This window comes from Prionailurus viverrinus, chromosome D4, assembly GCF_022837055.1.
Source record: "Prionailurus viverrinus isolate Anna chromosome D4, UM_Priviv_1.0, whole genome shotgun sequence".
Lineage (NCBI taxonomy): Eukaryota > Metazoa > Chordata > Mammalia > Carnivora > Felidae > Prionailurus > Prionailurus viverrinus.
Genome location: NC_062573.1, coordinates 75,842,999 through 75,868,659, shown reverse-complemented (window position 1 = coordinate 75,868,659; position 25,661 = coordinate 75,842,999). Strand labels below are relative to the sequence as shown.

General features: G+C 43.1%; 1 protein-coding gene across 5 annotated transcripts in view; it reads right to left on the bottom strand.

Annotated features, from left to right (window-relative positions):
* The window catches only part of APBA1 (amyloid beta precursor protein binding family A member 1), a 203,147-nt gene extending 191,859 nt beyond the window's left edge, over window positions 1-11,288 (bottom strand). For 4 of the 5 annotated variants that reach the window (XM_047829174.1, XM_047829176.1, XM_047829178.1 and 1 more), the window contains exon 1: window positions 11,091-11,282. The gene's annotated coding sequence lies outside the window, so the exon portion shown is untranslated. Of the gene's footprint in view, window positions 1-11,090 lie in introns of all 5 variants that reach the window. The other variant, XM_047829175.1, reaches the window with a different exon arrangement.
* Window positions 11,289-25,661: the final 14,373 nt, after the last annotated feature.

The window sequence follows — 25,661 nt, the reverse complement described above, 5'->3', positions numbered from 1 at the left end:
GCCCAGGGCAAAGGAGACTGGCACCAGGAACTGTCTGGGCCCACGAGTCAGCAAACTAAGTTCCAGGGGATAAGCCCACTGCCTGTTTATGTCCTGCCTGGGTGTTGGGAATGATTTTACATTTTTGGATGGTTGGGGGGAAAAAAAAATCAAGAAAGGAATCAAAATTTTGTGACATGTTAAAGAGATACGAAATTCAAATTTCAGTCTCCATAAATAAAGTTTTATTGGAATGCAGCCCTGCTCATTGGTTTACACACTGTTGTAGTGCAAAAGCAGCCTGAGACGGTACGTGTCCCTGGACCTGGGGTGAGTGCCCTCATCCGGTCTTGTAGTCACTGAGAGAACATCTCGGAGCCTCAGAATCCTGTCTGCTGCATAAATCCTGTCCTGATGAAGTTGAAGAGTAAATGAGACTATTAGGAGAAGCAAATGAGTTAACCGTGTATACTACTCAGCACAACGCCTGGCACTTTGCAGTTGTGATGTTACCTTGTTGTTTCATTCACTGCTTGGGGAAGGTGCTGAGCATTTACTTATTTTTTTTAACGCTTTGTTTATATTTGAGAGAGACACAGAGCATGAGCGGGGAAGGGGCAGAGAGAGATGTAGACAGAATCGGAAGCAGGCTCCAGGCTCCGAGCCGTCAGCACAGAGCCCAATGTGGGGCTCGAACTCACAAAACGTGAGATCATGTCTTGAGCTGAAGTCGGATTCTTAACCGACTGAGCCACCCAGGTGCCCTTGGGTGCTGGGCACTTTACAACAGGGATTGACAGGGGTGCCTGGGTGGCTCAGTTGGTTAAACATCCGACTTCAGCTCAGGTCATGATCTCACGGCTCATGAGTTCGAGCCCCGCGACAGCTCAGAGTCTGGAGCCTGCCAGACTCTGTGTCTCCCTCTCTCTCTGCCCCTCTCCTGCTCTCTCTCTCCCAAAAATAAGCATTAAAAAACAAATAAATAAAGCAGTAATTAATATGTACTTATATTAGATAACTAGAGAGCCATAAAGGATGAATTCATACCTGAACATAAAAGATCAGGTTAGACGTTCATGCTCCCTAACACTATGGAAACATTCCATCTGTGGAACAATTTCTAGCTCCTTTAGGACAAAATTCCCCTGGGCATTAGCTCAGGGGGAAAATAATTCGTGTACTTTCAAGTTATTTGGAAGAGAATTGGGTGTAAAAACTATTTTCACATCAGGGAAGAAATATATTAGGTTGCAATTCAGAATTAAGTAATTGAACTCCCGGGGCTTGGTGGCCGCAGCTTGGGAAAGAGGCAGGAAGGCAGAAGGGGAGGAAAGAATTGTAAGGAGAGATTAGGCAGGCCAGTGAGTAATCAGTCCAACGGTGAGGTCAGGGCCCAGCGCCTAGGCGTGGTGTGCACAGCCCAGGAAAGCCACTAAGATTTGATTCTGCTTTCCATTTTCCACACTAATAATTTCTTCTTTCAGAAATAAGACATTGACTGAAAAATAAAGTTTCCTCTTAGGACTACTGTGACATTGTACGTGCACACCGCCCGATGTCTAGGTATGCTGATGATTTGAAAGAAATAAACCCTAAACTTCTGACACAGAATCATTTCACACCATAAGAAAAAGAAGCACTCTTTTTGATGGATGTAATACAACAGAACAGTGTTTTTTGAACTACATGTCAGAACCCATTAGTGCTGAAATCATTTTAATGGGTTGCCAACCATATGGACTAGAACAGAACAAAACAGAAAATATCAGAGTGTACCATACATAATAAAGGACAAGCACTGTTGAGTGAAACCTCTGTGTTTCAGTGATAAGTGTGTGCATGTGTGTGTGTGTACACGTGTGTTTACATTTAGTCATCTGTATTGCCAGGCTGTGGTGTAAATTGTATTCTCAGTAGGGATCATGGTCCAAAAAATTTTAAAGCCACTGAAGAAGAGTGTGATCACTTCAGGGAAGTCCGCTATAAGAATCCTAATTCACTGAACAGTCATGTTAAGGGCTAATTATTCCTGATGAGTGGGAATGTTTTCAATGTCAAACTCTTCCTCTGCATTTAAAACATACTACAATTGACAGGAGGAAAAAGTATGCATAACTTGTCAAGTATACCTGGTCTTTAAAATAAGGTGTATCTGACAATGAATACAGAATTGATCTCAAGATACAGGATGTATTAGAAATCAGAAACATGAATGATTACGTTATTTAGAATGATAACTAACCAACTCCTTTATGAAATAAATGGGGACTGTATGTTTTACACGAGTTGATTTACCAGGGAGCAGAAGAGAAAGGGGCTGGAGAGGAAACTTAGTGGACAGGGATGGTATTACTACCACCCAAAAATTAGATTTTGGAAAAAGATTTAGTTTGACTCCATAGAAAGCTCCACGTTATGAGGCATTCTCTCAATTACTTTCTTCTGAACACCCGAAAGCAAAGAGCCCATTATCTCCAAGATAACAAGAGCTGAAATCAAGCAATTCATTAATGCTGGTTGTGACGACAGATGATTTTAAAGGGAGAAACCATGTCAAAAACATTTTTCCCAGTAAGCCTGAAGATTTCATGAAAAGGAGGGGTAGGCAGATTACTTGAAAAAAATCTGGGGAAGAGAGTCTGAAATGATCACCATTGATATTACACAGGAATGTGTATGGAGGTCACATGATTGAAAAAGGATGGATAAATGAATGAATGAATACATGCATACATGCACGAAGGAGGCCACACTTTTAATACCAATTTAAGTAAATATTTCTTCACAGCTTCCTATATTGGATGTCCTTATCCAAATAATTCAGACGTGCTGGGTTGTGAGATTGTGAATATACACCTATAGGAACAACTGTTCTTATGTAAATGGGCACACAGGGCTTGGGATATAGTTTGTAGTGGCAGCATCATATAAGCATTTAGGAAGTACTGTAGTTTGGGGCTCTGGGGTGGCTTCGTCGGTTAAGTATCTGACTTTGGCTCAGGTCATGATCTCGTGGTTTGTGAGTCTGAGCCCCGTGGGGCTCTGTGCTTGTAGCTCGGAGCCTGGAACCTGCTTCAGATTCTATATCTCCCTCTCTCTCTGCCCCTACCTTGCTCACACTCTGTCTCTCTCTAAGATAAATAAACATTAAAATAAAAAAAAAGAACTACTATATTTCAAACAAGTTAGAAAGTAACACACCAAACGTGGCCTAATGACGAAAAAGCCTCTGAAGTCAAAGGAGCCGGTGAAACAGTGGAATAAACAATATCATACAGTGTGAGAATAGAAGGGTGTCATATTTTTGAAATTGCTGATTTTTACACAATACGATTTTAACTATAAGCAAGTAAGTTAAAAACTGAATACAAGTATACATTTCGCCCTTTATCTGTATCCCTAAAATGTGCTTTTTTCAAGTTGATGTAAAGCCTTTTTAAAAACCATCTCATGGGATAACTGGGGACCACCTTATCATCGAGGGTACCTTATACGTGGGCATATATGGTGACCTGCATCCCACATAACCGAGGCTCCTCGCGGTCCGCACGTGAGTGAACCAGATTGCAGGTAGCTATTGCAATGCATTAAAATTCCTAAATTAAAACACCAATAACTGCTATCAGACTGATTCTTATCTGTTACAAGATTCTTTACGCTCTGTCTGTTCCATGCCGAATGAAGCCCTGCTTCACGTCTCCTCAGCCCCCTTCTCAGCTCTGCGGGACACTTCCCATGCACACTGACAAATCCCCACCTCCAGCCCGCTCTGCCTTCTGCTTATCCACCCCAGGGCTTTCTCTGGTGCCTCCCGGGCTTGCTCAGGCCATTACTGGCACCCCTAAAGTGCTGGGGATTCAGCATGTCTGGTATCACATGATGGATGAACATCCTGGTTTCCCCACCACTTGCTGGACAACGATAAAGTGCATTCTATGCTATCCCAGCGGAACCGAGCCTCCATTGCCCACAATGGTAATCTGCTCATCAGCCCACCTCTTACTGGCTTTCTTTTCTTCCCGGTCTCATTTTCTCCACTCTCTCACTCATGCTTCTTGGGATCACCTCCCCACTAAAACTACTTGCACCCAAGCCACTGTCTCAGGCCCCGCATGCATAAGCTACTTCAGTGTCATGTGGCGATTTTGTGTCCTCTAAACCAGCTGTCTGCACAAGTCAAGGTGGATGAGCTTTACCCTCATTCTTTCCACCTGGATTACTTACATCTTTGGAAATGTCTCATCTATTCCTTTCCCTAAGTACTTGATGATCCCTCACTGATGCAGAGAGTATTTCTGGGGGCTGTAGGGTATGCCCAGATGGACAAAACATGGTTCCAGCCTCAAGGACTTGAGAATGGGACATGAAAGAGGAAGGAAGAAAAGCAAGCCTATAACTGAAGAGGGACTCAGACTGTGGAAGAGCCATGTGGCAGTTCCAGGAGAGGGACAACCTGGAGCTGACTAGAGCTTCATCACTACCCAGACGGAGCCAGTTTTCAAGTTTTCCAGCTTCAATGTTAGCTCAAGGACACCCGTCTTTTTTTTTTTTAATTTTTAAATGTTTATTTATTGTTGAGAGAGACAGAGACAGAATGCGAGTGGGTTAGGGGCAGAGAGAGAGGGAGACACAGAATCCGAAGCAAGCTTCAGGCTCCGAGCCATCAGCACAGAGCCCAATGCAGGGCTCGAACTCACGAGCTGTGAGATCATGACCTGAGCTGAAGTCGGACGCTCAACCGACTGAGCCACCCAGGTGCCCCAACCTGTCTTTTGATAAACCCAGCACTGACTCACACACAGGCCAGCCCACACATGGCACCTGCTGGTACAGCCTTATGGGAGACTGACTGAAAGGCAAAGCAACGCACTGCCTTACAAGTCCCTTAAGGATCCCCAAGCGACTGCTCCACCTATGAGGTACGATATGACACAGCCTGGTGAAGCAAGGAAACCCATGAGGCCTCCCTGCTATTCCTTGATCATGCCAGGCATGTCTGGCTTAGGCCTTTAGCTCCTGACATGCTCTCTGCTTACAAGGTCCTTCCCCCTAATAGCTGTATGGTTCATTCCTCTACTCATTAAACTCTCTGCTCAGGGCCTTCCCTTAACACTCTCTATAAAATAACAGCACCCTCTACATCGTCACGCTCTAGTGTCTTCCCTACTTTATTCTTTATGGCACTTACCATCCCCTGACATATTATATATATTAGCTTATTTATTTTTTAATCTCCCCCCACTAAAAGGTCAGCGATAGCAGCAACTTTTCCCCCTCACTGTACCTCTTGAATCTAGAATAGTTGTCTGGTCTAGAGAAGGGGTTCAAGGAATGTTTGTTGAAGAAATGAATAGATTCTTTCATCATTAGAACACCCCAATCATCACTCAACCACAGATGAAGTGCTATAAACTCATCCAGAATCACGACAGCCCCAAAACTCAAAAGCCTAAAGGATACACAATTATTTTGTGAAACAAAATTTTTTACAAAGCTTCAACATATATAGCAGGTATGAATAAATAACACTTCTTTAATTCTATCATAAACTTGTATGGGCCATGGAATGTAACTCATTCAATGTCTGCGGTGTAAATCAGAAAGAAATCCCAGTATTTTAGATCTTAGATACTATCCCTAGCTTACTAAAAAAATAAATTTATTCATGTATTCGTGTGACAAATATTTATTGACTGCTTATGATGAGTATGGTGTTGAGTGAGGTGCTATATTTGATTTTTCTTTTGAAAAATCGACTTCACGCTCCCCGGTAAAGCCATATCCTGCTGTTACAGATAGAGAAAGCCCATCTTTTAGAAAACACTTGCGTTTTTCCCCCCATTCTTTTACTATATGTTTTACTGATTTAAGTCAGCAATCCCTCAGGGAGAATAGTCACAGGAAATACTTCGGGTGGAGTATTTTTTTTAATTAGCTAACTTTAAAGGTAACCATTTTTCGCTCTTCATTGAGTTTAAGGGAAACGGGATTTAACACTGTGTTTAACAACATTAAATGCCCACAATTACAAAAATCACATAAGTAGTTGTCCAACTCTGCTTACATAGGGCTAATTGGCTCCACTATAAATTCACACTCCCCCAGTGCAGTGGTCCGCATAGTTGGGGGGAAATCTTTTACTCGCCCCTAACTGACTCACTGCTACATTTCCACAAGGCATATTCCAAGTTGTCATTTTGCCCATGGTCTCAACCTGCCCACCTTTGACTTTATTTAGGAGACTGTGGCCAAATTATTCTCTTTCCACCTGAAAGCTCCCATGCTTCTGTCTCAAGAGTCCTTCCTCTGCCCTCCTTCAGGATCCCCCCACCTTCCTGAAGATTCCATTCCATTAGTTTGGAGTCTCTCTTGGATTTTCAATGTCTCTTCTTTCCTATGGATTCTTTTTTCTCTGATGAGAAGGTAGGCCCATGCCTTCTTACGAGAAACACATTACTTTCTCTATAGTATGTCATTTCTCTGATGCATCAAACTCCCCTTCCCTCTCACCACCCAAGTTATTTGAAAGTAAGTCTGTCTTCACTGCTTTCCACATGCACCACACCCCTGACTCTAACCCCCACTTCCACCTGCCTCAGAGATAATTGAGGAAAGTGAAGAGTCAAATCCATTGGCTTTTCCTTTGTTGTGCCCTTGGCCCTATGGGGTGCGCTGTATGAATGATGTAGGAATGGTGATGGCTCCCTCACCTTTCCAGCTTCTGTGGCACCATGTGACTTCCACCATATTGCTCCAGCTGTCCCTTGTTTAATATTGCTCCCATTCTCTTCTTTCTCTTCCCCCCACCCCTCAACATACAGACATCCCCCAAGGATCCTACCCTTACCCTTTGTTTTGCTCCATTTTCTTCCCAGGCCATTGCTGAGACATCAAAATCACTCCTAAGTACAGGACTCACAAATCTCTCTTTGTAGCTTTGACTTCTCTCTGAGACACCTACAGCTGTATTCTAGTCCCTTCATTTGGACAAATCTGTCATGGCCAAAATGAAAGCTCTTTTTTCTCCTCTTCCTCACCCTCCTCTGAACCTCCTCTCTGACAACAGCCCCATCACTGTCTCGGCTGAGCTCAATGATGACTTTTGACTTCCCTTGTCAGTATTTAGATTATTCCCACACCCCACCTGGAGCCCTTCTCTTCTTCTTCTTCCCACTGCCTCATTTCCTCTTACCCTTAATTTGGCAAAGGACTCTATCTGGTCTCCCTCCAACCAGTCTTTTCTCATTGCATTATGTCCAACACATTGCTACAAGGTTGTTGCCCTAAAGCACAGTTCTGACCCTGTTGACCCTCTCTCTCAGAAGCCTCCCATGGCTCCCTGGTACTTACTGACTGAAATCCACACACGGGTTGCTCCACAACCTTGAAAGCCTCTCTTTCTCACCTTCTCTCTCATTACATCCCTTGGCATTCCCTGCACTTCGGCCAAAACACACGATTCTTTGGGCAAACACACACTTTTCTGTCACCAAGTCTCTGCTACTCACTCCTCCTCACACATGCCCTTCCTTCCCTGCCAGCCCAGACACTGCCTGTATAAATCGCAGCTCAAACGTGATCTCTTCCATGTAATGTTCACTAATTCTTCCACTGGAAGTCATTGTTATACCTTGCGAACACCCACAGCATGGGAGAAATGCGGCTTTCTGGGTAATGTAGCCATTTTGCCCATTTTTTTAAGTTAGTGTTTATTGATTTTGAGAGAGACAGAGACAGTGCAAGTGGCAGAGGGGCAGAGAGAGAGGGAGAGAAAGAGAATCCCAAGCAGGCTCTGTGCTGCCAGTGCAAAGCCCGAAATGGGGTTCAAACTCACAAAACTGTGAGATCATGACCTGAGATGAAACCAAAAGGCAGACACTTAACCAACTGGGCCACCCAGGTACCTCACTTTTGCCCCATTTTTATAGTAGTCAATTATGTGTATGCCCTGTCTCTCCTTCCAGGCCATGAATTTCTTCTGGGCAGGATCTAAGTCTCCCTATTCTTCACATCTGTACCGCTCTGGACATCCCCCAAACTCTATTCAAAGGTACAAACAGCCTGAGATCAAGTAGGCAGTTAAGAAATATTTGTAAGTTAATGACTGTAACCCAAAGGGTTAACTTTGGCCTCTAGTCCTTGAAATTCTCTCCATTTTAGTAACAGTTACTTTTTCCTGGTAGGACACAAGCCCCATCTCCCCACGGTACCATAGTTTATTTCTTTTGGCCCCACAGGCCAATTTTCAAATGCCTTTTACTTCCAAGTTTTCTGAAAAACGAACTTCTTTAAGAGACCCAATAATGGAAAAGAAAAGCATTAATGGTACTTTAAGTGAAGAAAATGCATCCGTGCAGAACAAACAGCTTGCTGGGGGCTACAGCAAAAGGTAAGGCTGTTTACCAGACTGAATTATAGGATTCAAGCTATATCATTAACCTTACCAGTCCAGTCTTTGGAAAAGCCAGCCACTGTATTTTTTTTTTTAATTATCACATTTATATTAGAAAGGAAATCACTAATTCCTGCCTGAGTCATCAATTGTGTTGTTGTATAATTCTTCTTCTTCTGAACAGTGTATTTACCTTGTCAATTTCTAACATTCTTAAACTTTCTTGTAAGACCTTTACATCTCTGGATTTTACTTGAAAATATAAAGACAACTTACACACACACACACACACACACACACACAACCTCTTCGAATGCTTTTTAAATATAAGTACTTTTCTCAGAAAGACATTGGCAGAACTGACATGGAGTAAAGAACTAAGATTCAAAATTCATTTTTATAAATCTATCCTTAAATCTTGGAGGAGATCCAACAACCTCACATTAAAATTTTAGAAGGCTTGACTGAAGGACATGGGGAAATGTAATGTCCACAGCTTCAAGAGCACCTGGTCTATATATCATCGTTAATTCAGAGAAGATAAACAGGAAGAAAAACCGTATGAGCACAGCACGAGTTTTATTATTTTTGATGTAACAACAATATCATGCAACCTTTGCCAAAACAAAATTTTTTTTTTAATTTTTTTTTTCAACGTTTATTTATTTTTGCGACAGAGAGAGACAGAGCATGAACGGGGGAGGGGCAGAGAGAGAGGGAGACACAGAATCGGAAACAGGCTCCAGGCTCTGAGCCATCAGCCCAGAGCCCGACGCGGGGCTCGAACTCACGGACCGCGAGATCGTGACCTGGCTGAGTCGGACGCTTAACCGACTGCACCACCCAGGCGCCCCCAAAATTTTTTTAAAAAGGAAAAAAGAGAAAGAACCCTCTGATGCCAACGTGTTATATATTTACTTGGATAGCCATGCCTGCTAGAGGCTTTTCAAAGAGGACTGGGGCAGACAGTTTGGATTCTGACAGCAATGCAGTAGAATTTAAGGTGTTGTGATTTAAATATGTTCTCAGCAGGCTAATCTAGTCACACAACATTTTATAAAGAAGTCTCAAGATATTGAGTGTAGAGGTGCATTAATTCCCACAAATACCGCAGGAGAAATACAGGCACTGGGAGTCAAACTGCAGTGGACACACATATGAATATGCTATCTCCCTATCTCTACCCAAGCCCACATAAGCCTATCTTTATCACACAGAGACAATTAAACAGCTATACTCTCTGGATGCAATTCTGCATCCTGGCTCCCACTGGGTGACTTATTGCCAGCGTGACATTTTTCAAATTCTCTATTAGCAGGCTACCTTGGCTAGGAAAGCAGACCTCACCAACCCAGGACCCCATTATCATGGATCTCAGGAGATTTCAGTTCGTGAATGACATATGGCACCACCGAGCCATTGTGAAAGCTGGAAGAGTGGATGACACCAGCTGTAGAAATAAAGTGTCCCTTTTCCTTAGGAAAACGCCCTGCCTATGTGACGCTGACCAAGGGGGGTACCAAACATTTCTCAGTATGATCTTTTTCTTCTTTCCAAACACTCCCCTGACCCCATCTTTCTATTCACACCTCCAGAGTTCATTCTACAAGAACCAACATAAAGATCACCGGTTCTCCAGCCTTAAGGTTTCCAGTGCTGAAATGTGAAAGGAGAAGGTCTAGTTGACATTCAAAGTTGTGGGGACGGAGAGATGAATGTGGCCATTAAAGACCCTTCTCCTTCAGGTCAGACAAGAGATAAACAATAGAAACTGCAGAGTCAGGGCATCTGAGACCCTTACAGAACAGGGGCCAAGGAGAGAAGTATCACCGGATAGAAGCTCCCTTCCAAACCCCAGAAGGCTAGCAAGCCCAGAAGGGGTACCATTATCCTATTTCCCTGCCTGCCATGCGCCCTAAGCCCACATGCACACTTCCACATCCTCATGTCCAGAAGCCAGAGAAAGGGGAAGTGAGAATCCCTGCACGCCGCCCATCCACACACACGAGCAGAACACAGACTGTACTCAGAATTGCAGGGTCAAGATAACAAACACTGTCCCACAGTCAGCGGGTGACAGCGAGTCAGGGCACCGGCAGATCTCTGGGTTTGGAGCGCAGTTAGGGGAGCGCGGATGCAATCACACGAGTACACACACACACTCACACACATGGGATTTTACAAATCCGCACCTACCCCAGCGCCTCTCTCCACACTCACAGACCAAGTGCATCCTGCCTTCATCGTTGCCATCACCACACTCTCCGGGAGAGTCGCGGCCGAGGGATGAGGGATCCTAGCGGGGATTCCTGGAAATGTCATTCTCCAACACCTTCGGTCCGCCACCCCCATCCCCTTGGCTGTACCTTTTACACACACACACACACACACTCTCTCTCTCTCTCTCTCTCTCTCTCTCTCTCTCCTGCCTTGACTGTCATCAGGCACGCCCGCTGCCCCCAAAACCCCGCATCTCAGCGCGCACCGGACACCAGGCGTCCCTGCCTTCGGCGCCCCCTTCCCCCGCCCCGTTGGCTCCATGGCTAAAGGCATTGCCCCCTGGATGTCGCCGGCTGTCCCCGCTCATCCGCACTATTGTTCCATGCAGCCCCTCTCGCGCCCGGGGGCACCCTTCGGCGAGGACCGGGGCTCCGTCGGGGGCAGCATCGGCGCCGGGCACCCCCCCCCCCACTCACCCACCCCTCCCTGGCGGCGGTACCTTGCCTGACAGCTGGGTTCGCGGGCCCGCGGGAGCAGGCGGCGCTAATGACAGCGCCGGTGCCAAGCCCGGGAATAAAGCTCTGCTCCAGCCGCTCCTACCTCCAGCGCCACCATCTTCTCCCGCCGCCGCCGCCGGGACCGCAGCCGCCCTCGCCCAGCTCCGGCTAGGGCTCGGCAGCCGCCGCTCGGGCCCCTCCGGTCCGCGGCCCCACCCCCTTCTGCCCGCCCGCCCGCCCGCCCCTCGTGACGCGCGCCGGGGCCGAGCCGGGCCGGCCTGCGCGGGAGGGCGCCCGGGGGAGCGCGCGCGCGCACGCCGGCGCTAGTAGCGCCCCTGCCACCCACGCCCACCCGCGCGCACGCGCGCCGCGCGAGCCCGAGGCGGCGAGGCGGCGAGGCGGCGTCCCCCAGCGGCCGCCCGCCCCAGCGCGCCAGCCCCGGCGTGGGTGGGCGTGCGCGGCGCGCGTGCCTGCCGCCGCCGCCGCTAGCGCCCTGGCCCAGCCGGCGAGCCGCGGCGTGCGCGGGCCGGGCGCACGGAGCGGGAAATGCGGCCGCATCCCGGAGGTGCCGGCCGGGGACCTCCGCCCTCCCCGGCGGAAGCCCGAGGGGGTCTCGGTGTCCTCAAGCGGCAGCTGAGGCCAACCTCTGCGCGCAGGACCGCGAAGCCGGGCAGCCGCGTCGGCTCCTGCGGGGTGTTGTCTTTCGTTAATTACTCCCGAGCTTTCCCGCTTCCCAGCCCCGTGAATACCGCCTGCACTTCTCAGAAGAGCAGCCTGACGGTGGCTCCGGCACGCGCTGCAGTCCTGCGTTTGCGCCGCTAGGGGGAGAGCCCTTCGGGTTTGGGCCCGAGCGAAGCTTGGCCGCGTTTGCAGCCCTCGAGGGAAACTGCCCAGTCCTGAGGGCCAGGCGAAAAGCCTCCAGCTTATGATGCCGGGAACGGACCGCCTGGGTTTCCACCCCCCTGCCCCCCCGCTTCTCAATTCTGGTTGGTCAGAACTTGAAATGTATTTGTGGCTGGCTTAGGGCTTCAGCCCCAGATGTGGCCGGGAGGGAGGGGACCTTTGCAGTAGGGAGCAGGTGGCAGGTGCTGTGTGTTAATGAAAAGCAGTGGGCAGGACAGGCCCCCGGAGACCTGGGTCCTGGCGTCAGCCTCACCTGTAATTGGCCGTGTAACACGTGCCAAGTCACTCCCCCTCTTCGGGACAGATTTCTCAGTAATAATAAGTTATATTTGCACGTGAGCCTTGGCTATCCAGATGCCTGGGGAAATGGATCTTTTACCACACCGTGTTTCCAATATTAAGCACAATGCCTTCAGAAGCGTGGGGGGGTGGGGGAAGGCAGAGGCTGAAGCATTCCTGGGATCTTGTTTTAGCTTTAAAATTCATATGAGTTTTGCATTTTACTCCATAAAGGATTTTTCAGATTTTTTCTTTAATAAAGAAAATAATAGATTCTCCCTTCCTGAAAAAATCTTGTAGTAAAATTGAAATACTTACCAGGGAGATGTGTCATGCTTGTCCTGTGACATTACATACCTTTTTTCTTTTTCAGTAAATATTTATTCTGCATGTGTTCCAGACCTGGCCGTCGTCCTCCCAGAACTCACAGCCCCTGGAGCAAACAGGTATCAAACAATCAGACTAACAAATGCAACTGGGATCAACTCTCAAATGCCAAGGGGCTGAGGGTTCACAGGGAAACCTAATCTAGACTCCAGGATTCGGTAAAGCTTCCCAAGGAAATGACCTTTGGGATTGCCCAGGAGAGGCGGCGGTGAAATACTTCCAAGGTAGAGAGATGATATTGTGCAACAGCAGTCTACGCAGGTAGGGTAGAAGTGAGAGGGAATGTGAGACCGGCCAGAGAGGCAGGCGGCAGAAGCCAGAACTTGCCGGACCTTGTGGGCCATTTTAAATAAGGATTTTATCTCATCAACCATGGAAGGTCTCTGAAAGGCTGTAAGGGTTGGGGGCGGGTGATCATGATCTCATGTCATTTCCTATGTGAACAACTGATTCATGGAGGGTCAGGGTCCAGGCGAGAGAAACTCTGACCCCTTGACACATTCTTGCCCATGCTACTCGGTGAGTGTTTTTAGGGTTTTCAGTTTCTACACCACACTGCTTTTGGGGGTCCTTTCAGAGTGCCTCTCTGTAACAGCCCCTGTTTTGTTAACTTTTAATCTGCTGTGGTTTTAGGAAGGAAGTTAGCTAATAGCTTATTAGAATTTCAGGTTAAGTAAGGGGATATAGGTTCTGAGTGAGGAGCTCTTTTCTATGCATACCCTTGGTGCTATTTGGTTTGTTATCTCAGAGATCTTTCTACTTATTTTCTCCTTTTCATTGTGTTCCCAGTGAGGCAAAGCTCCTTGATGCATGAGTGAGAGATACATTATTGCTTTAATAACACCATCCTCTCAAATCTTGCATCACAGATTTTTGTGCAAACTAAAGAAAGTGTGTAAATTACCCTGCAGAGCTTTAAGTGCTATATGAATGAAAGTAATAATGGTTATAATGGCAGCTTAGAGACCTTCATAACTAATTAGTTACCAAATATTAATATCTGGAAAACTCCTTCCTCCTGCCCCATCCTCCCATGAAAAACACAAATATGCCTATTCCTTATGGACAGTGCAAATCCTCATCTCAAGTGCTCATGTTACTCTTTGTGTCTTGGCTGGCAGACAGCTCAAAGCCAAGTTTGCGGGTCATTGCGGGAAATGAGCGGATCCACAGGGCAGTCATATCTATGTCTTAGCTCTTCCTTTGGTCTTGTTCTTCTATCTCAAGTTTTCCTGTGTTCTCCTAATATATTACACATATTTTTAGAAGGCACTTAAGATATTTGTATCCACCTACTTTTAACGAGGGTCAGAACTGCTATTCAGTGTTTCAGAAGGCAGTATATAAAACATTGGCAACCTGCCAGCCATTGTAGCTGGTAACTATACTATAGCCAAGGGACTGGGGAGTTTTAAATTTTTTAATGTTTATTTATTTATTATTATTATTATTTTTTTTGAGAGAGAGAGCAAGGGATGGGCAGAGAGAGAGGGAGAAAGACTCTCAAGCAGGCTCTGTGCCATCAGACAGAGCCGTATGCGGGGCTCGAACCCATGAACTGTGAGATCATGACCTGCGTTGAAACCAAGAGGGATGCTTAATGGACTGAACCACCCAGGCGCCCCAGACTGGGTTTTAAATTAAAGCTTGCCAAGGGGCGCCTGGGTGGCGCAGTCGGTTAAGCGTCCGACTTCAGCCAGGTCACGATCTCGCGGTCCGGGAGTTCGAGCCCCGTGTCAGGCTCTGGGCTGATGGCTCAGAGCCTGGAGCCTGTTTCTGATTCTGTGTCTCCCTCTCTCTCTGCCCCTCCCCCGTTCATGCTCTGTCTCTCTCTGCCCCAAAAATAAATAAACGTTGAAAAAAAAATTAAAAAAAAAATTAATTAAAGCTTGCCCAGCACTGCATGTGGATCAGAAGTCTCTGTGTATACTAGCTTAGAGCCTTGTATTAGACAAATTTGTCTCCCACTGGCTCATAGATAATTTCCTTTAGTGTGATCTCCGAGCTCCCAAGCTCCATCAGCCTGCCCTGTACATAACAAGCACTATTTGTCACTTGAAAAGAGGGCAGGGATCCAAGAACTTTTACTCACTTAGGTTTCTTTTTGTCAGCAGTGACCTGAAGATTCCAGGATTCACCAAATCCATTCAGACTTCACAACAGTGTGACCACGTCTTTCAGCCTTTGATATGACTCTGGACAGCCAAAACTAGACATGTCTCTTCTGGTAGCAGTAGATACTCTTCCTTGATTTCAAGTTCCTTACTGATTCCCTTCTTTCTCTCTCAGTCCCTGAGCTCCTCAGTCTGAGGACCGGAAGGGTATGTGTAGAACAGACATTCAACACCCTTCGGGTAAAGAGGGTTGTCGTTGATGATTTTAGTTCTGCTCACATTTGGTAATTCAGAAACCTTTCTAATCCACAGAATAGTGCTTTTGTCACAGAATTTTAAACGAATGAACTAAGTTATGAGCTAAGTTACAATTATGAAACGTAGATGTCCTAAACTTTAGTACATTTGCTTTTTGTATGCTGATTCTTATCTCACCAGCCTTTTCTCTGGACGTAAATTCTGTCATGGCTTCAGATAGGTCCCCTTCCTTTCCTTTCTGTTTGCCAAACAGGTCAGGCCCCCTCTTTATTTTTCTTGAATCACATTCACTGTGACCTTGAATGATTTGAATGAGAATTTTGTGCTATGGCTATGTTTATGTGGTACATTGGGAGACACTCTGGTGCCACAAATAGTAATTCTGCCTCGGAAGTTTCCGTATGATCTTTCTGAGTGAAGAGTGTCATGGGAATGTATTTAAAAATTTTTTTTTTGTTAAGTTTATTTATTTATTTATCTGACCAACAGTCAGACAGACACCCAACCAATGGTGCCACCCAGGCGCTCTAACATACTATCTTTTTTAAATGATTATATGCTTCTCCCTGAACCAACCTCCATGGCCAATAATGGCCGGGCTCCCACTCCTGAAGTTGGGTCAGTCCTCCTCAAACCACATGGCTGATGGAGGACAGAGCAAGACCTACGTACCACAAAGAGCAGGAAATGGACAGAGGCAAACAAAGACATCAACTACTCTGTTCATTTCAGGCTTATAATAGTGAAAGATGAAACACTTTAACCTAAATATACAGAATAAGGGAATAGTACATAAATTGACATATCTTTACAGTGTTAAATTATGCATCTGTTAAAGATACCACATCCACAGATTTATTTTATTTTTTTATTAAAATTTTTTTTTCAACGTTTATTTATTTTTTGGGGGACAGAGAGAGACAGAGCATGAACGGGGGAGGGGCAGAGAGAGAGGGAGACACAGAATCGGAAACAGGCTCCAGGCTCCGAGCCATCAGCCCAGAGCCTGACGCGGGGCTCCAACTCACGGACCGCGAGATTGTGACCTGGCTGAAGTCGGACGCTTAACCGACTGCGCCACCCAGGCGCCCCATATTAAAATTTTTTTAATGTTTTATTTATTTTTGAGAGAGAGAGAGAGAAATGAGTGCAAGCAGGAGAGGAGCAGAGAGAGAGAGAGAGACACAGAATCTGAAGCAGGCTCCAGGCTCTGAGCTGACAGCACAGAGTCTGATGTGTGGCTCAAACCCACGAACCATGAGATCATGACCTGAGCCAAAGTTGGTCTCTTAACTGACTGACTCACCCACGCACTCCAGACAGATTTTTTTTTTAATAATGTGAGAAAAAGTTTAAGTTTTCATCTTAACTGAAAAACTCTGGATACAAAATTATGTTGTCAGTTAATTACAACTGTTAAAAAGTGGCACAGAAAATCAAGTACATCAGAATGTTAGTACTAGTCCACTAGACTAGTATGGTTATTTTCCTCTTTTGATGCTTTAGTAGTCTAAAAAATTTCTATAATTTACAATGACAACAATGTGAATAATATTATTTAGAATGTGGCTGTAAAATTAACGTTACCACCAGATGCCATAAAAATAACTATTGCCTCTCTTTGCATTTCAAAAGCATCTTTTTCCAGATTTGATGTATCCTTCCAAGTTTATTTGAGATACCACATACTTCGGGAAAACATTTTCAGGCTGTGTTGCTCTCACTGGTGTACCTTATTATCTGAAAATGTGTTTTTAGCATTAACAGCCTATAGCCTCTCTGCAATGTCAGGATATAAATAGACAAAAATTGATAAAATGGTTTGCTCGTTCTGTTTGACGTCTGTTTCCCAACTTATTTCAGTAGGAAAAAACCTGAATATTATGGTCATCAGATATGAGCACCATAAAATATTGATATATTTAATTCATCCCACAAACTGGGAACACTTTTACTAGAAGAAAATATGACTGTTCTATAAAAAATACAATATTACAACCAGGAGTATATTTCCTTAAAAATAAGAAACTATGAGATTAAGTCCTCGGCAATTTCAGAATTCTTTTTCTGTTCGTATGTGTTTGCTACAGATTTATATCTCTTTGCCATCTTATTAATAGCTACGTGGTAGTAACACCAAAGTTTAAGTAAGATGGATAGGATAAAAATACAAAATTGATATAATTCTAATAACCATTTTTTTCTCTTACCAATTCATAAACCAAGAAATAGGCTACCATTATTCATTTTTGGCAGGAGATACCTCACTTCTGTTTCTAGAATAGCACTGACCTGTGGAAACATGATTTAAAATCACTGCTCTGTTCCTATTATTGGTGTTTTGTTCAGGTATGTTGTATTACCTCCCCAACTAGTTCACGAGCCTTTCAAGATTAGTGATTAGATGTAAACGTCAGTTCTGTTATTACCTTTGCGTCCCCTCCACCAAGCAAGTATATAGTAGGGTACCTATCATATTTGTTAGCTGATGAGGCATTTATTAACTGTCCTTCCAATTACTCCAGTTGGGTTGTTCAAGATTATCAAAGTGATTTGCCTTTAAAATAGTTTCTTTTTCCTTTGTTACTATTTTTGTAAGCATTCAATAGCTTCTGAAAAAAAAAGTTACAGATATCTCTATTGACTCAAAAATAATGAGCCCAGGTAGGGCTTTAATAGGAAATAAAATCAGTGTAAGCAATTTTATCAGACTTTGCCAGCCAAAGGAGATAATCTCTCTGCCTGTCACACACACACACACACACAAATACACACCCTTCAGAGATGGGATCCTGTGAAATTCTATTTAGTTTAAGCCCTACGTCTTGGGAGCTTTCACTATATGGTTGCACAGTATCAGTTTTTAGGATGAACAGTAACAATATAACTAATAGTCACAGACATATTGACAATTTCCAGTTGGTGATACTATTGAAAAGCCACTCGCTATTTATTTATTTGTTTGTTCATAAATGTTTATTTTTGAGGTGGGGGGAGAGCATGGACAGGGGAAGGGCAGAGAGAGAGAATCCCAAGCAGGCTCTGAGCTCTCAGTGCAGAGCCCAACATGGGGCTCGATCCCACGAAGCCACCCAGGTGCCCCAGCCAGTTAATATTTACATCTTCATCCAATAAGCTTCATTAAGCTTCTAATATATATTAGCCACTGTGGTAGGCATTTGAAAGACAAAGCCACATATCACAAGCTCTCTATCCTTGAGGACTTTTCTACATTAAGAAAGACAGGCAGACCTATGGACAAATAATTTTAGCGAATTCTGGGCATGATAAAAGATGTACAAAGCAAGACATGGCCAAACTGTATTTTCACTTTTGTTGCCATCATTGTTTGTTTTGCTAAATACTGTGTATTCAGGAAACTAAGTTCTCTATCTTCTAGGATTCAGGTCTGTAGTTAAACGAACAGTCTTCTTTCCTTAAAAGAAATTTTGTTTCCTAATTGTAAAAAATCTTATGGCCACCTAGATTTGATGGCTTCCATTTAACCAAAAGGTTTCAAGCATCTCCCGGTTGAGAAACATATGTACTTTATTTAAAGCACTAAGGGCAGACAAATGCATTTGCTTCCAGAAAAAATAATAGAGACCATCTCCCTAATGGATAAACCCTGTAAAACTGAAAAGAAAGGACATAGGGTCTTTGACTTTTTCTATCAAAAAGAAAACTGATTTTAAAAAGGGGACATCAGGGCACCTGGGTGGCTCAGTCGGTTAAGTGTCCAACTTCCACTCAGGTCATGATCTCATGGTTCATTAGTTTGAGCCCCGCGTCAGGCTCTGTGCTGACAGCTCAGAGCCTGGAGCCTGCTTCGGATTCTGTGTCTCCCTCTCTCTCTGCCCCTCCCTGTGCTCTGTCTCTCAAAAATAAATAAGCATTGGGGCACCTGGGTGGCTCAGTCGGTTAAGCGGCCGACTTCAGCTCAGGTCATGATCTCACGATCCGTGAGTTTGAGCCCCACGTCGGGCTCTGTGCTGACAGCTCAGAGCCTGGAGCCTGTTTCAGATTCTGTGTCTCCCTCTCTCTGGCCCTCCCGCATTCATGCTCTGTCTCTCTGTCTCAAAAATAAACGTTAAAAAAAAAAAAAATTAAAAAAAAATAAGCATTTAAATAATTTTTTAAAAAATTAAAAAATATATTAAAAAGAGACATTAGTTAGCATAAACTTAAAAGACACTTTCTTCTTTTATTTTATACCCCAGACCCCCTTACCCTTCTTCTGCCTTCTACCTCAAACTCCTATCGTTTTATTAAATGTAACTTGGAGATGCTTGTAGGTGAGGTCAGTTTTGCTGTGGATTGAATTTTGAAAGCACATTGTAATTTTAGGCATTCGTGCAGCCAAGCACTGCCAAACTCGGTAGGCTGTGGGGTTGTGGGAACAGCCGGAACGCAGATGGAACCAAGAAATCTGTTCCTGGAGCAACCTTTTGAGAACCGAGAGATTTTAAGTCCCTCTTAGTAAGGTCTGACAGGTTAAGGAGTAACATGTTCTGGGATTCAGGACAGCAGCTTTTCACCCTTCCTTGCCATTTGGGAATTATTTTCATCCTCACGCTGCTGCAAACCTATCAAGAAAGCAGAATGGAAATGGGTCTCAGTGAGCGGTGTAGCACAAATCTGAAGCTTGGGCAACAAGAAGATTCTCCTGCCGAACGGAAAGGCGGGGCCGTGTTGGTGGGAGGCTGCTGAAACAGCATCAAGTTATCATTCTCGTTCTATTTGCATAAAGCAAGGAATAATCCTTTAGGCTTCTGGGCAGCAGTCTGCTTAAGAAAAAAAAAAAGATGGTTGAGAAATTTCAGCTCTAGACTCTCTGGATCAGTGTTGAATCTTAATGCGACAGAAAGCTAATTATTTCCTAAATTCTTCCATGGATTGCTCGGAGAAGATAGTAATTATTATGGAGAAGAAAAAAAAGTTCCAGGATCAAATAAGCCTTGAGAACCCTAGAGTAAAAACGAAGTTGTTTAATTTGTTCCTGTTGTTGTTGGGTTGGGTTGAGTTGTTTTCATTGCAGAGCTCCTGTGAGCCTTTAATTGTGAATTTCCAGGAAGAGAATAGAGATGTAAGACCTAAAATGTTTAATTGTCCCTTTCTAATTTTGAGGGACTGGCGAGGCTTTGTTATGGCTCTTGTGGTCCCCATCCTTCAAAGACAAATATTATAATAAGATTATAATTAAGGATGAATATGCTAATAATATAATGCTAATTATTATATGAAAAAACATTTTGCTTTTTTTTTTTGCTTCTGATTCAAAAAGAAATTAAAACAGTTTTGTGGCCCCCTAGAAGTATTGAGGACCCTAGGCTTTGTGCCTACTCTAATAGGCAAGTTGACCCTACAGACAGGTGTTACATAGGAGGAGTGAGGTATTTTTTTTTGAAATATAATTTATTGTCAAATTGGCTTACATACGACATCCAGTGCTCATCCCAACAAGTGCCCTCTGCAATGCCCATCACCCATTTCCCCCTCTCCCCTGCCCACCCCCCTCAGTTTGTTCTCTATTTAAGATTCTCTTGTGGTTTGCCTCCCTCCCTCTCTGTTTGTGACTATTTTTTCCCCTTCCCTCCCCCCATGGTATTCTGTTAAGTTTCTCAAGATCCACATATGAGTGAAAACATATGATAATCCGTCTTTCTCTGACTGACTTATTTCACTCAGCATAATACCCTCCAGTTCCATCCATGTTGCTGCAAAAGGCATGATTTCATTCTTTCTCATTGCCTAGTAGTATTCCATTGTGTATATAAACCACATCTTCTTTATCCATTCATCATTTGATGGACACTTAGGCTCTTTCCATAATTTGGCTATTGTTGAAAGTGCTGCTATAAACATTGGGGGTACATGTGCCCCTGTGCATCAGCACTGCTGTATCCCTGGGGTAAATGGAGGACTGAGTTAATGTATAAAACCCACACAATGGAATCAAAAGGCACAATGTGGCATTCCATCAGAGGTCCTGAGATGGTGGGTTACAGGGTCATTCTTTTCCTTCATGCTGTGGTAAGGGGAGTCTTACACATGCACACATGCATGCACATACACGCACACGCACAAGCACACACACAGGCAAGAAAGCAGACTGGAATTCCCATTGTTGATTTTCTGTGAACTGTATCCATTCAGATATGTTCCCTTAAACTAAAATACCATGTCTGCTTTACATGTTCAATGTAAACCTACACAGGGTTAGATACACTAGCTGAAAAAAGAGATTCATAGTTACATCTACATATGAACCTAAACATCCATTCATACTCAGGGCCTCTTTCAGAGGAGAAGTTCCACTGCTTAGATTGATGCCAGAAACCTTTATTATATACAAGACTTTCAATTTGTGGTTATTTTGTCACTCTGAACACACTGGCCAGACATCGAGAGATGAACATTATTAATCCCTCCTTGACACGTAAAGTGGGGGTAAGGAATTGTGGGTAAAGCTCACAGTGACTTGGGCATGATGCCAAATTTGAATTTTTTAGTTATTTTAACCCTACTGCCAAAGATTCATCTTGAAAGATGAATTAGTAAAGAGGAATTTTCCATTTTGTCTAGGGATGTTGAACTCCACAGCAGTAGTATTTTGTTTTTCTGTTAAGAATGTATTTACTCAAAAGTAAATTGCCACATTCTGGTTCAGGGGCTAAGGTAAATAGATCCCAGAAATACACCAACTATATTTGATTAGTGCATCATAAATGTGGCATTTCAAATTAGTACAGAAAAGATGGATTATTTAATGAGTGGTATCAGGCCATCTGATTAGCCATTTGTGACAAGAAGAAACTGGGACTCCATCTCATACTTTACATTAAAATAAATGTTGGATGCTTCAAAAATACAAATGTAAAATAATGAAATCATAAAAATACTTGAATAAAGCATAAATATATGGAGAAGGACTTTCTAAGCATGACACAAACCCAGAATTAGAAAATACTGGTAAATATAACTACATTAAACTTAAAATAAAAAGTCAAAAGACAGCCTTAGGAATTTATGCAAATGACATAATAGAGGGCTATATTCCTTTATATAACAAGAACTTTGACAAATCAACAAGAAAAGACAAGCAAGTAGAAATACAGACATAGTCATTGAGGAGGGCACCTGTGGGGATGAGCACTGGGTGTTGTATGGAAACCAATGTGACAATAAATTTCATATATTAAAAAATAAATAAATAAAACACTTATGACTATTTTAAAAAATAAAATTAAAAAAGCAGACAAAAATTTATTGTTAAAAAATTTTAGTAGAATTGTATTATTTTTCTAAAAGATTCTTTTTCCTCTTCAGGCCCAACTAATCACTGGATATCATATGGCATTGAAGTGCCTCCCAATAGCATTTGTGGTCAGTCAGCCTTTGTCTATACACCCGGCCTCTGTGTGGCTGGTGGTGTGGATGCAACTGAAAGAACTGCCACCATTGGCTTAAAAGTTCATATAGAATTCTTTTATTAAAGACAGAAACCTGGAATCTGTGAGGAGCACATACCATCAGATTCCCCCACTGTGCTGGACACAGCAGTGATTTGTTTCTGAGTCATATTATATATTATAAAAGTATGAACTAATACACTCTCCTTGAGGAAAGTGGGGCAAATATACAAGAGGTGTTAAAACAACTAACAGACCCTCCCCTCATAACAACTACTGTTAGCAGGTATTTTTAAAAATGCTTTTTTCCCTTTTCGTTTTTTAAAAATATGTGGCCATAGTATATAGACAATTGTATATCTTGCTTGCTTTATTTAGCACATTTTATCACATTATTTTTAAAAATCTTTTTTTGGGGCGCCTGGGTGGCGCAGTCGGTTAAGCGTCCGACTTCAGGTCACGATCTCGCGGTCCGTGAGTTCGAGCCCTGCGTCAGGCTCTGGGCTGATGGCTCAGAGCCTGGAGCCTGTTTCCGATTCTGTGTCTCCCTCTCTCTCTGTCCCTCCCCCGTTCATGCTCTGTCTCTCTCTGTCCCAAAAATAAATAAACGTTGAAAAAAAATTTTTTTTAATCTTTTTTTTTTTTTTTTGAGAGAGAGCGAGAGAGCGAGCATGCATGTGTGAGTGGGGCAGGGGCAGAGGTAGAGAATCTTAAGCAGGCCCACAGAGCCCAACATGGGGCTCAATCATACAACTGTGAGATTATGACCTGAGCTGAAATCAAGAGTCAGATGCTTAACCGACTGAGCCACCCAGGCACCCCTAAAAAATTCCTTTTTAAACTACTAGAACTGATAAGTGAATTCAGTAAGTTCGCAGGATACAAAGTCAATATACAGAAATCTGTTGCCTTTCTATGCTCTAATAATGAAGTGGCAGAAAGAGAAATTAAAACAATCCCATTTGCAATTGCACCAAAAATAATAAAATACCTAGGAATGAACTTAACCAAGGAAGTGAGAGACCTCTACTCTGAAAACTGTAAAACACTGATGAAAGGAATTGACAATGACACAAACAGATGAAAAGGTATTCCATGCTTATGAATTGGGAGAACAAATATTGTTAAAATGTCCATACTACCCAAAGCAATCTACAGATTTAATGCAATTCCTATCAAAACCAACAGAATTTTTCACAGAACTAGAACAAATAACCTTGAAGTTTGTATGGAACCACAAAAGAACCTGAATAGACAAAGCAGTCTTGAAAAAGAAGAACAAAACTAGAGGTATCACAACCCTAGATTTCAAGATCTACTACAAAGTAAGAGTAATCAAAACACTGTGGTTCTGGCACCAAAACAGACACATAGATCAATGGAACAGAATAGAGAGCCCAGAGATAAATCCACGATTATATGGTCAATTAATCTTCAACAAAGGAGGCAAGAATATGCAGTGGGAAAATGACAGTGTCTTCAACAAATGGTGTTGGGAAAATTGGACTGCTTTCTTATGCCACACACAAAAATAAACTCAAGATGGGTGAAGGACCTAAATGTGAGACCTGAAACTATAAAACTGCTAGAAGAGAGCCCAGGCAGTAATTTCTCTGACATTGGCCATAGCATCATTTTTCTAGATATGTCTCCTGTGGCTAGGGAAACAAAAGCAAAAATAAACTGTTGGGACTATTCAAAATAAAAAGCTTCTGCACAGCAAAGGAAACAATCAACAAAACTAAGATAGCCTACTGAATGGGAGAAGATATTTGCAAATGACATATCTGATAAAGGGTTAGGATCCAAAATATATAAAGAGTTATACAACTCAACACCCAAAAACCAAGTAATCCAGTTAAAAAAATGGGCAGAAGACATGAACAGACATTTCTCCACAGAAGACAAACACATGGCCAACAGACACCTAAAAAGATGCTCAACATCACTATTCATCAGGAAAATATAAATCAAAACCATAATGAGATATCACTTCACACCAGTCAGAATGGCTAAAATCAGAAACACAAGAAACAAAAAGTGTTGACAGAGATGTGGAGAAATAGGAACCCTCTTGCAGTATTGATGGGAATACAAACTGGTGCAGCCACCGTGGAAAACAGTATGGAGGTTCCTTAAAAAATTAAAAACAGAATTACCATATGACCTAGTGATCCCACTACTGGGTATTTACCAAAAGAATACAAAACCACTAATTTGGAAAGATATGTGCACACCTTTGTTTATTATAGCATTGTTTACAATAGCCAGATTATAGAAGTGGCCCAAGTGTCCATTGAGAGATGAATAGATAAAGAAGAAGTGGTATGTATATGCAATGAAATATTATTCAGCCGTAAAAGAGAATGAAACTTTGCCATTTGCAACAACATAGATGGATCTAGAGAGTATAATGCTAAGTGAAATAAATCAGAGAAAGACATATCTCTCTTATGTGTTATTTGAGACAAAACAAACGAATAAAGAAAAAAGAGATAAACAAAACAGACTTTTTTTTTTCAACTTTTTTAATTTATTTTTGGGACAGAGAGAGACAGAGCATGAACGGGGGAGGGGCAGAGAGAGAGGGAGACACAGAATCGGAAACAGGCTCCAGGCTCCGAGCCATCAGCCCAGAGCCTGACGCGGGGCTCGAACTCACAACTACGAGATCGTGATCTGGCTGAAGTCGGACGCTTAACCGACTGCGCCACCCAGGCGCCCCCAAAACAGACTTTTAAATATAGTGAACAGTATAGGTTACCAGAGGAGGTGGGTGGGGGATGGGTGAAACAGGTGAAGGGGATTAGAGTACACTTAATTGTGATGAGCACTGAGTAATGAATAAAATTATTGAATCACTGTATTGTACACCTGAAACTAATATAACATGCTATTTTAACTATATTGGAATAAAAAGTAAAATAAAAATATCTGGGTTAAAATTTCTTTGTAAATACCATTTTCATGTCTATATAATATTTCATAATTTATCCAGTAACCCCCAGAATAGCTTGACATGTAAGTTGTTTCCAAATTTTCATTAATATAAATGATGCTCAGTGAACTTCTTTATGCATAAAGCCTTTTTTTGTTTGTTTTTCAGGATTTTCCCTTTAGCATGATACCTGAAAGTGGGCATACTGTATTCAAGGATGTTAAGACTCTTGATACAAACAACTAAATCGCTTATTCTTATTTATAGGCCCACCAGTCATGA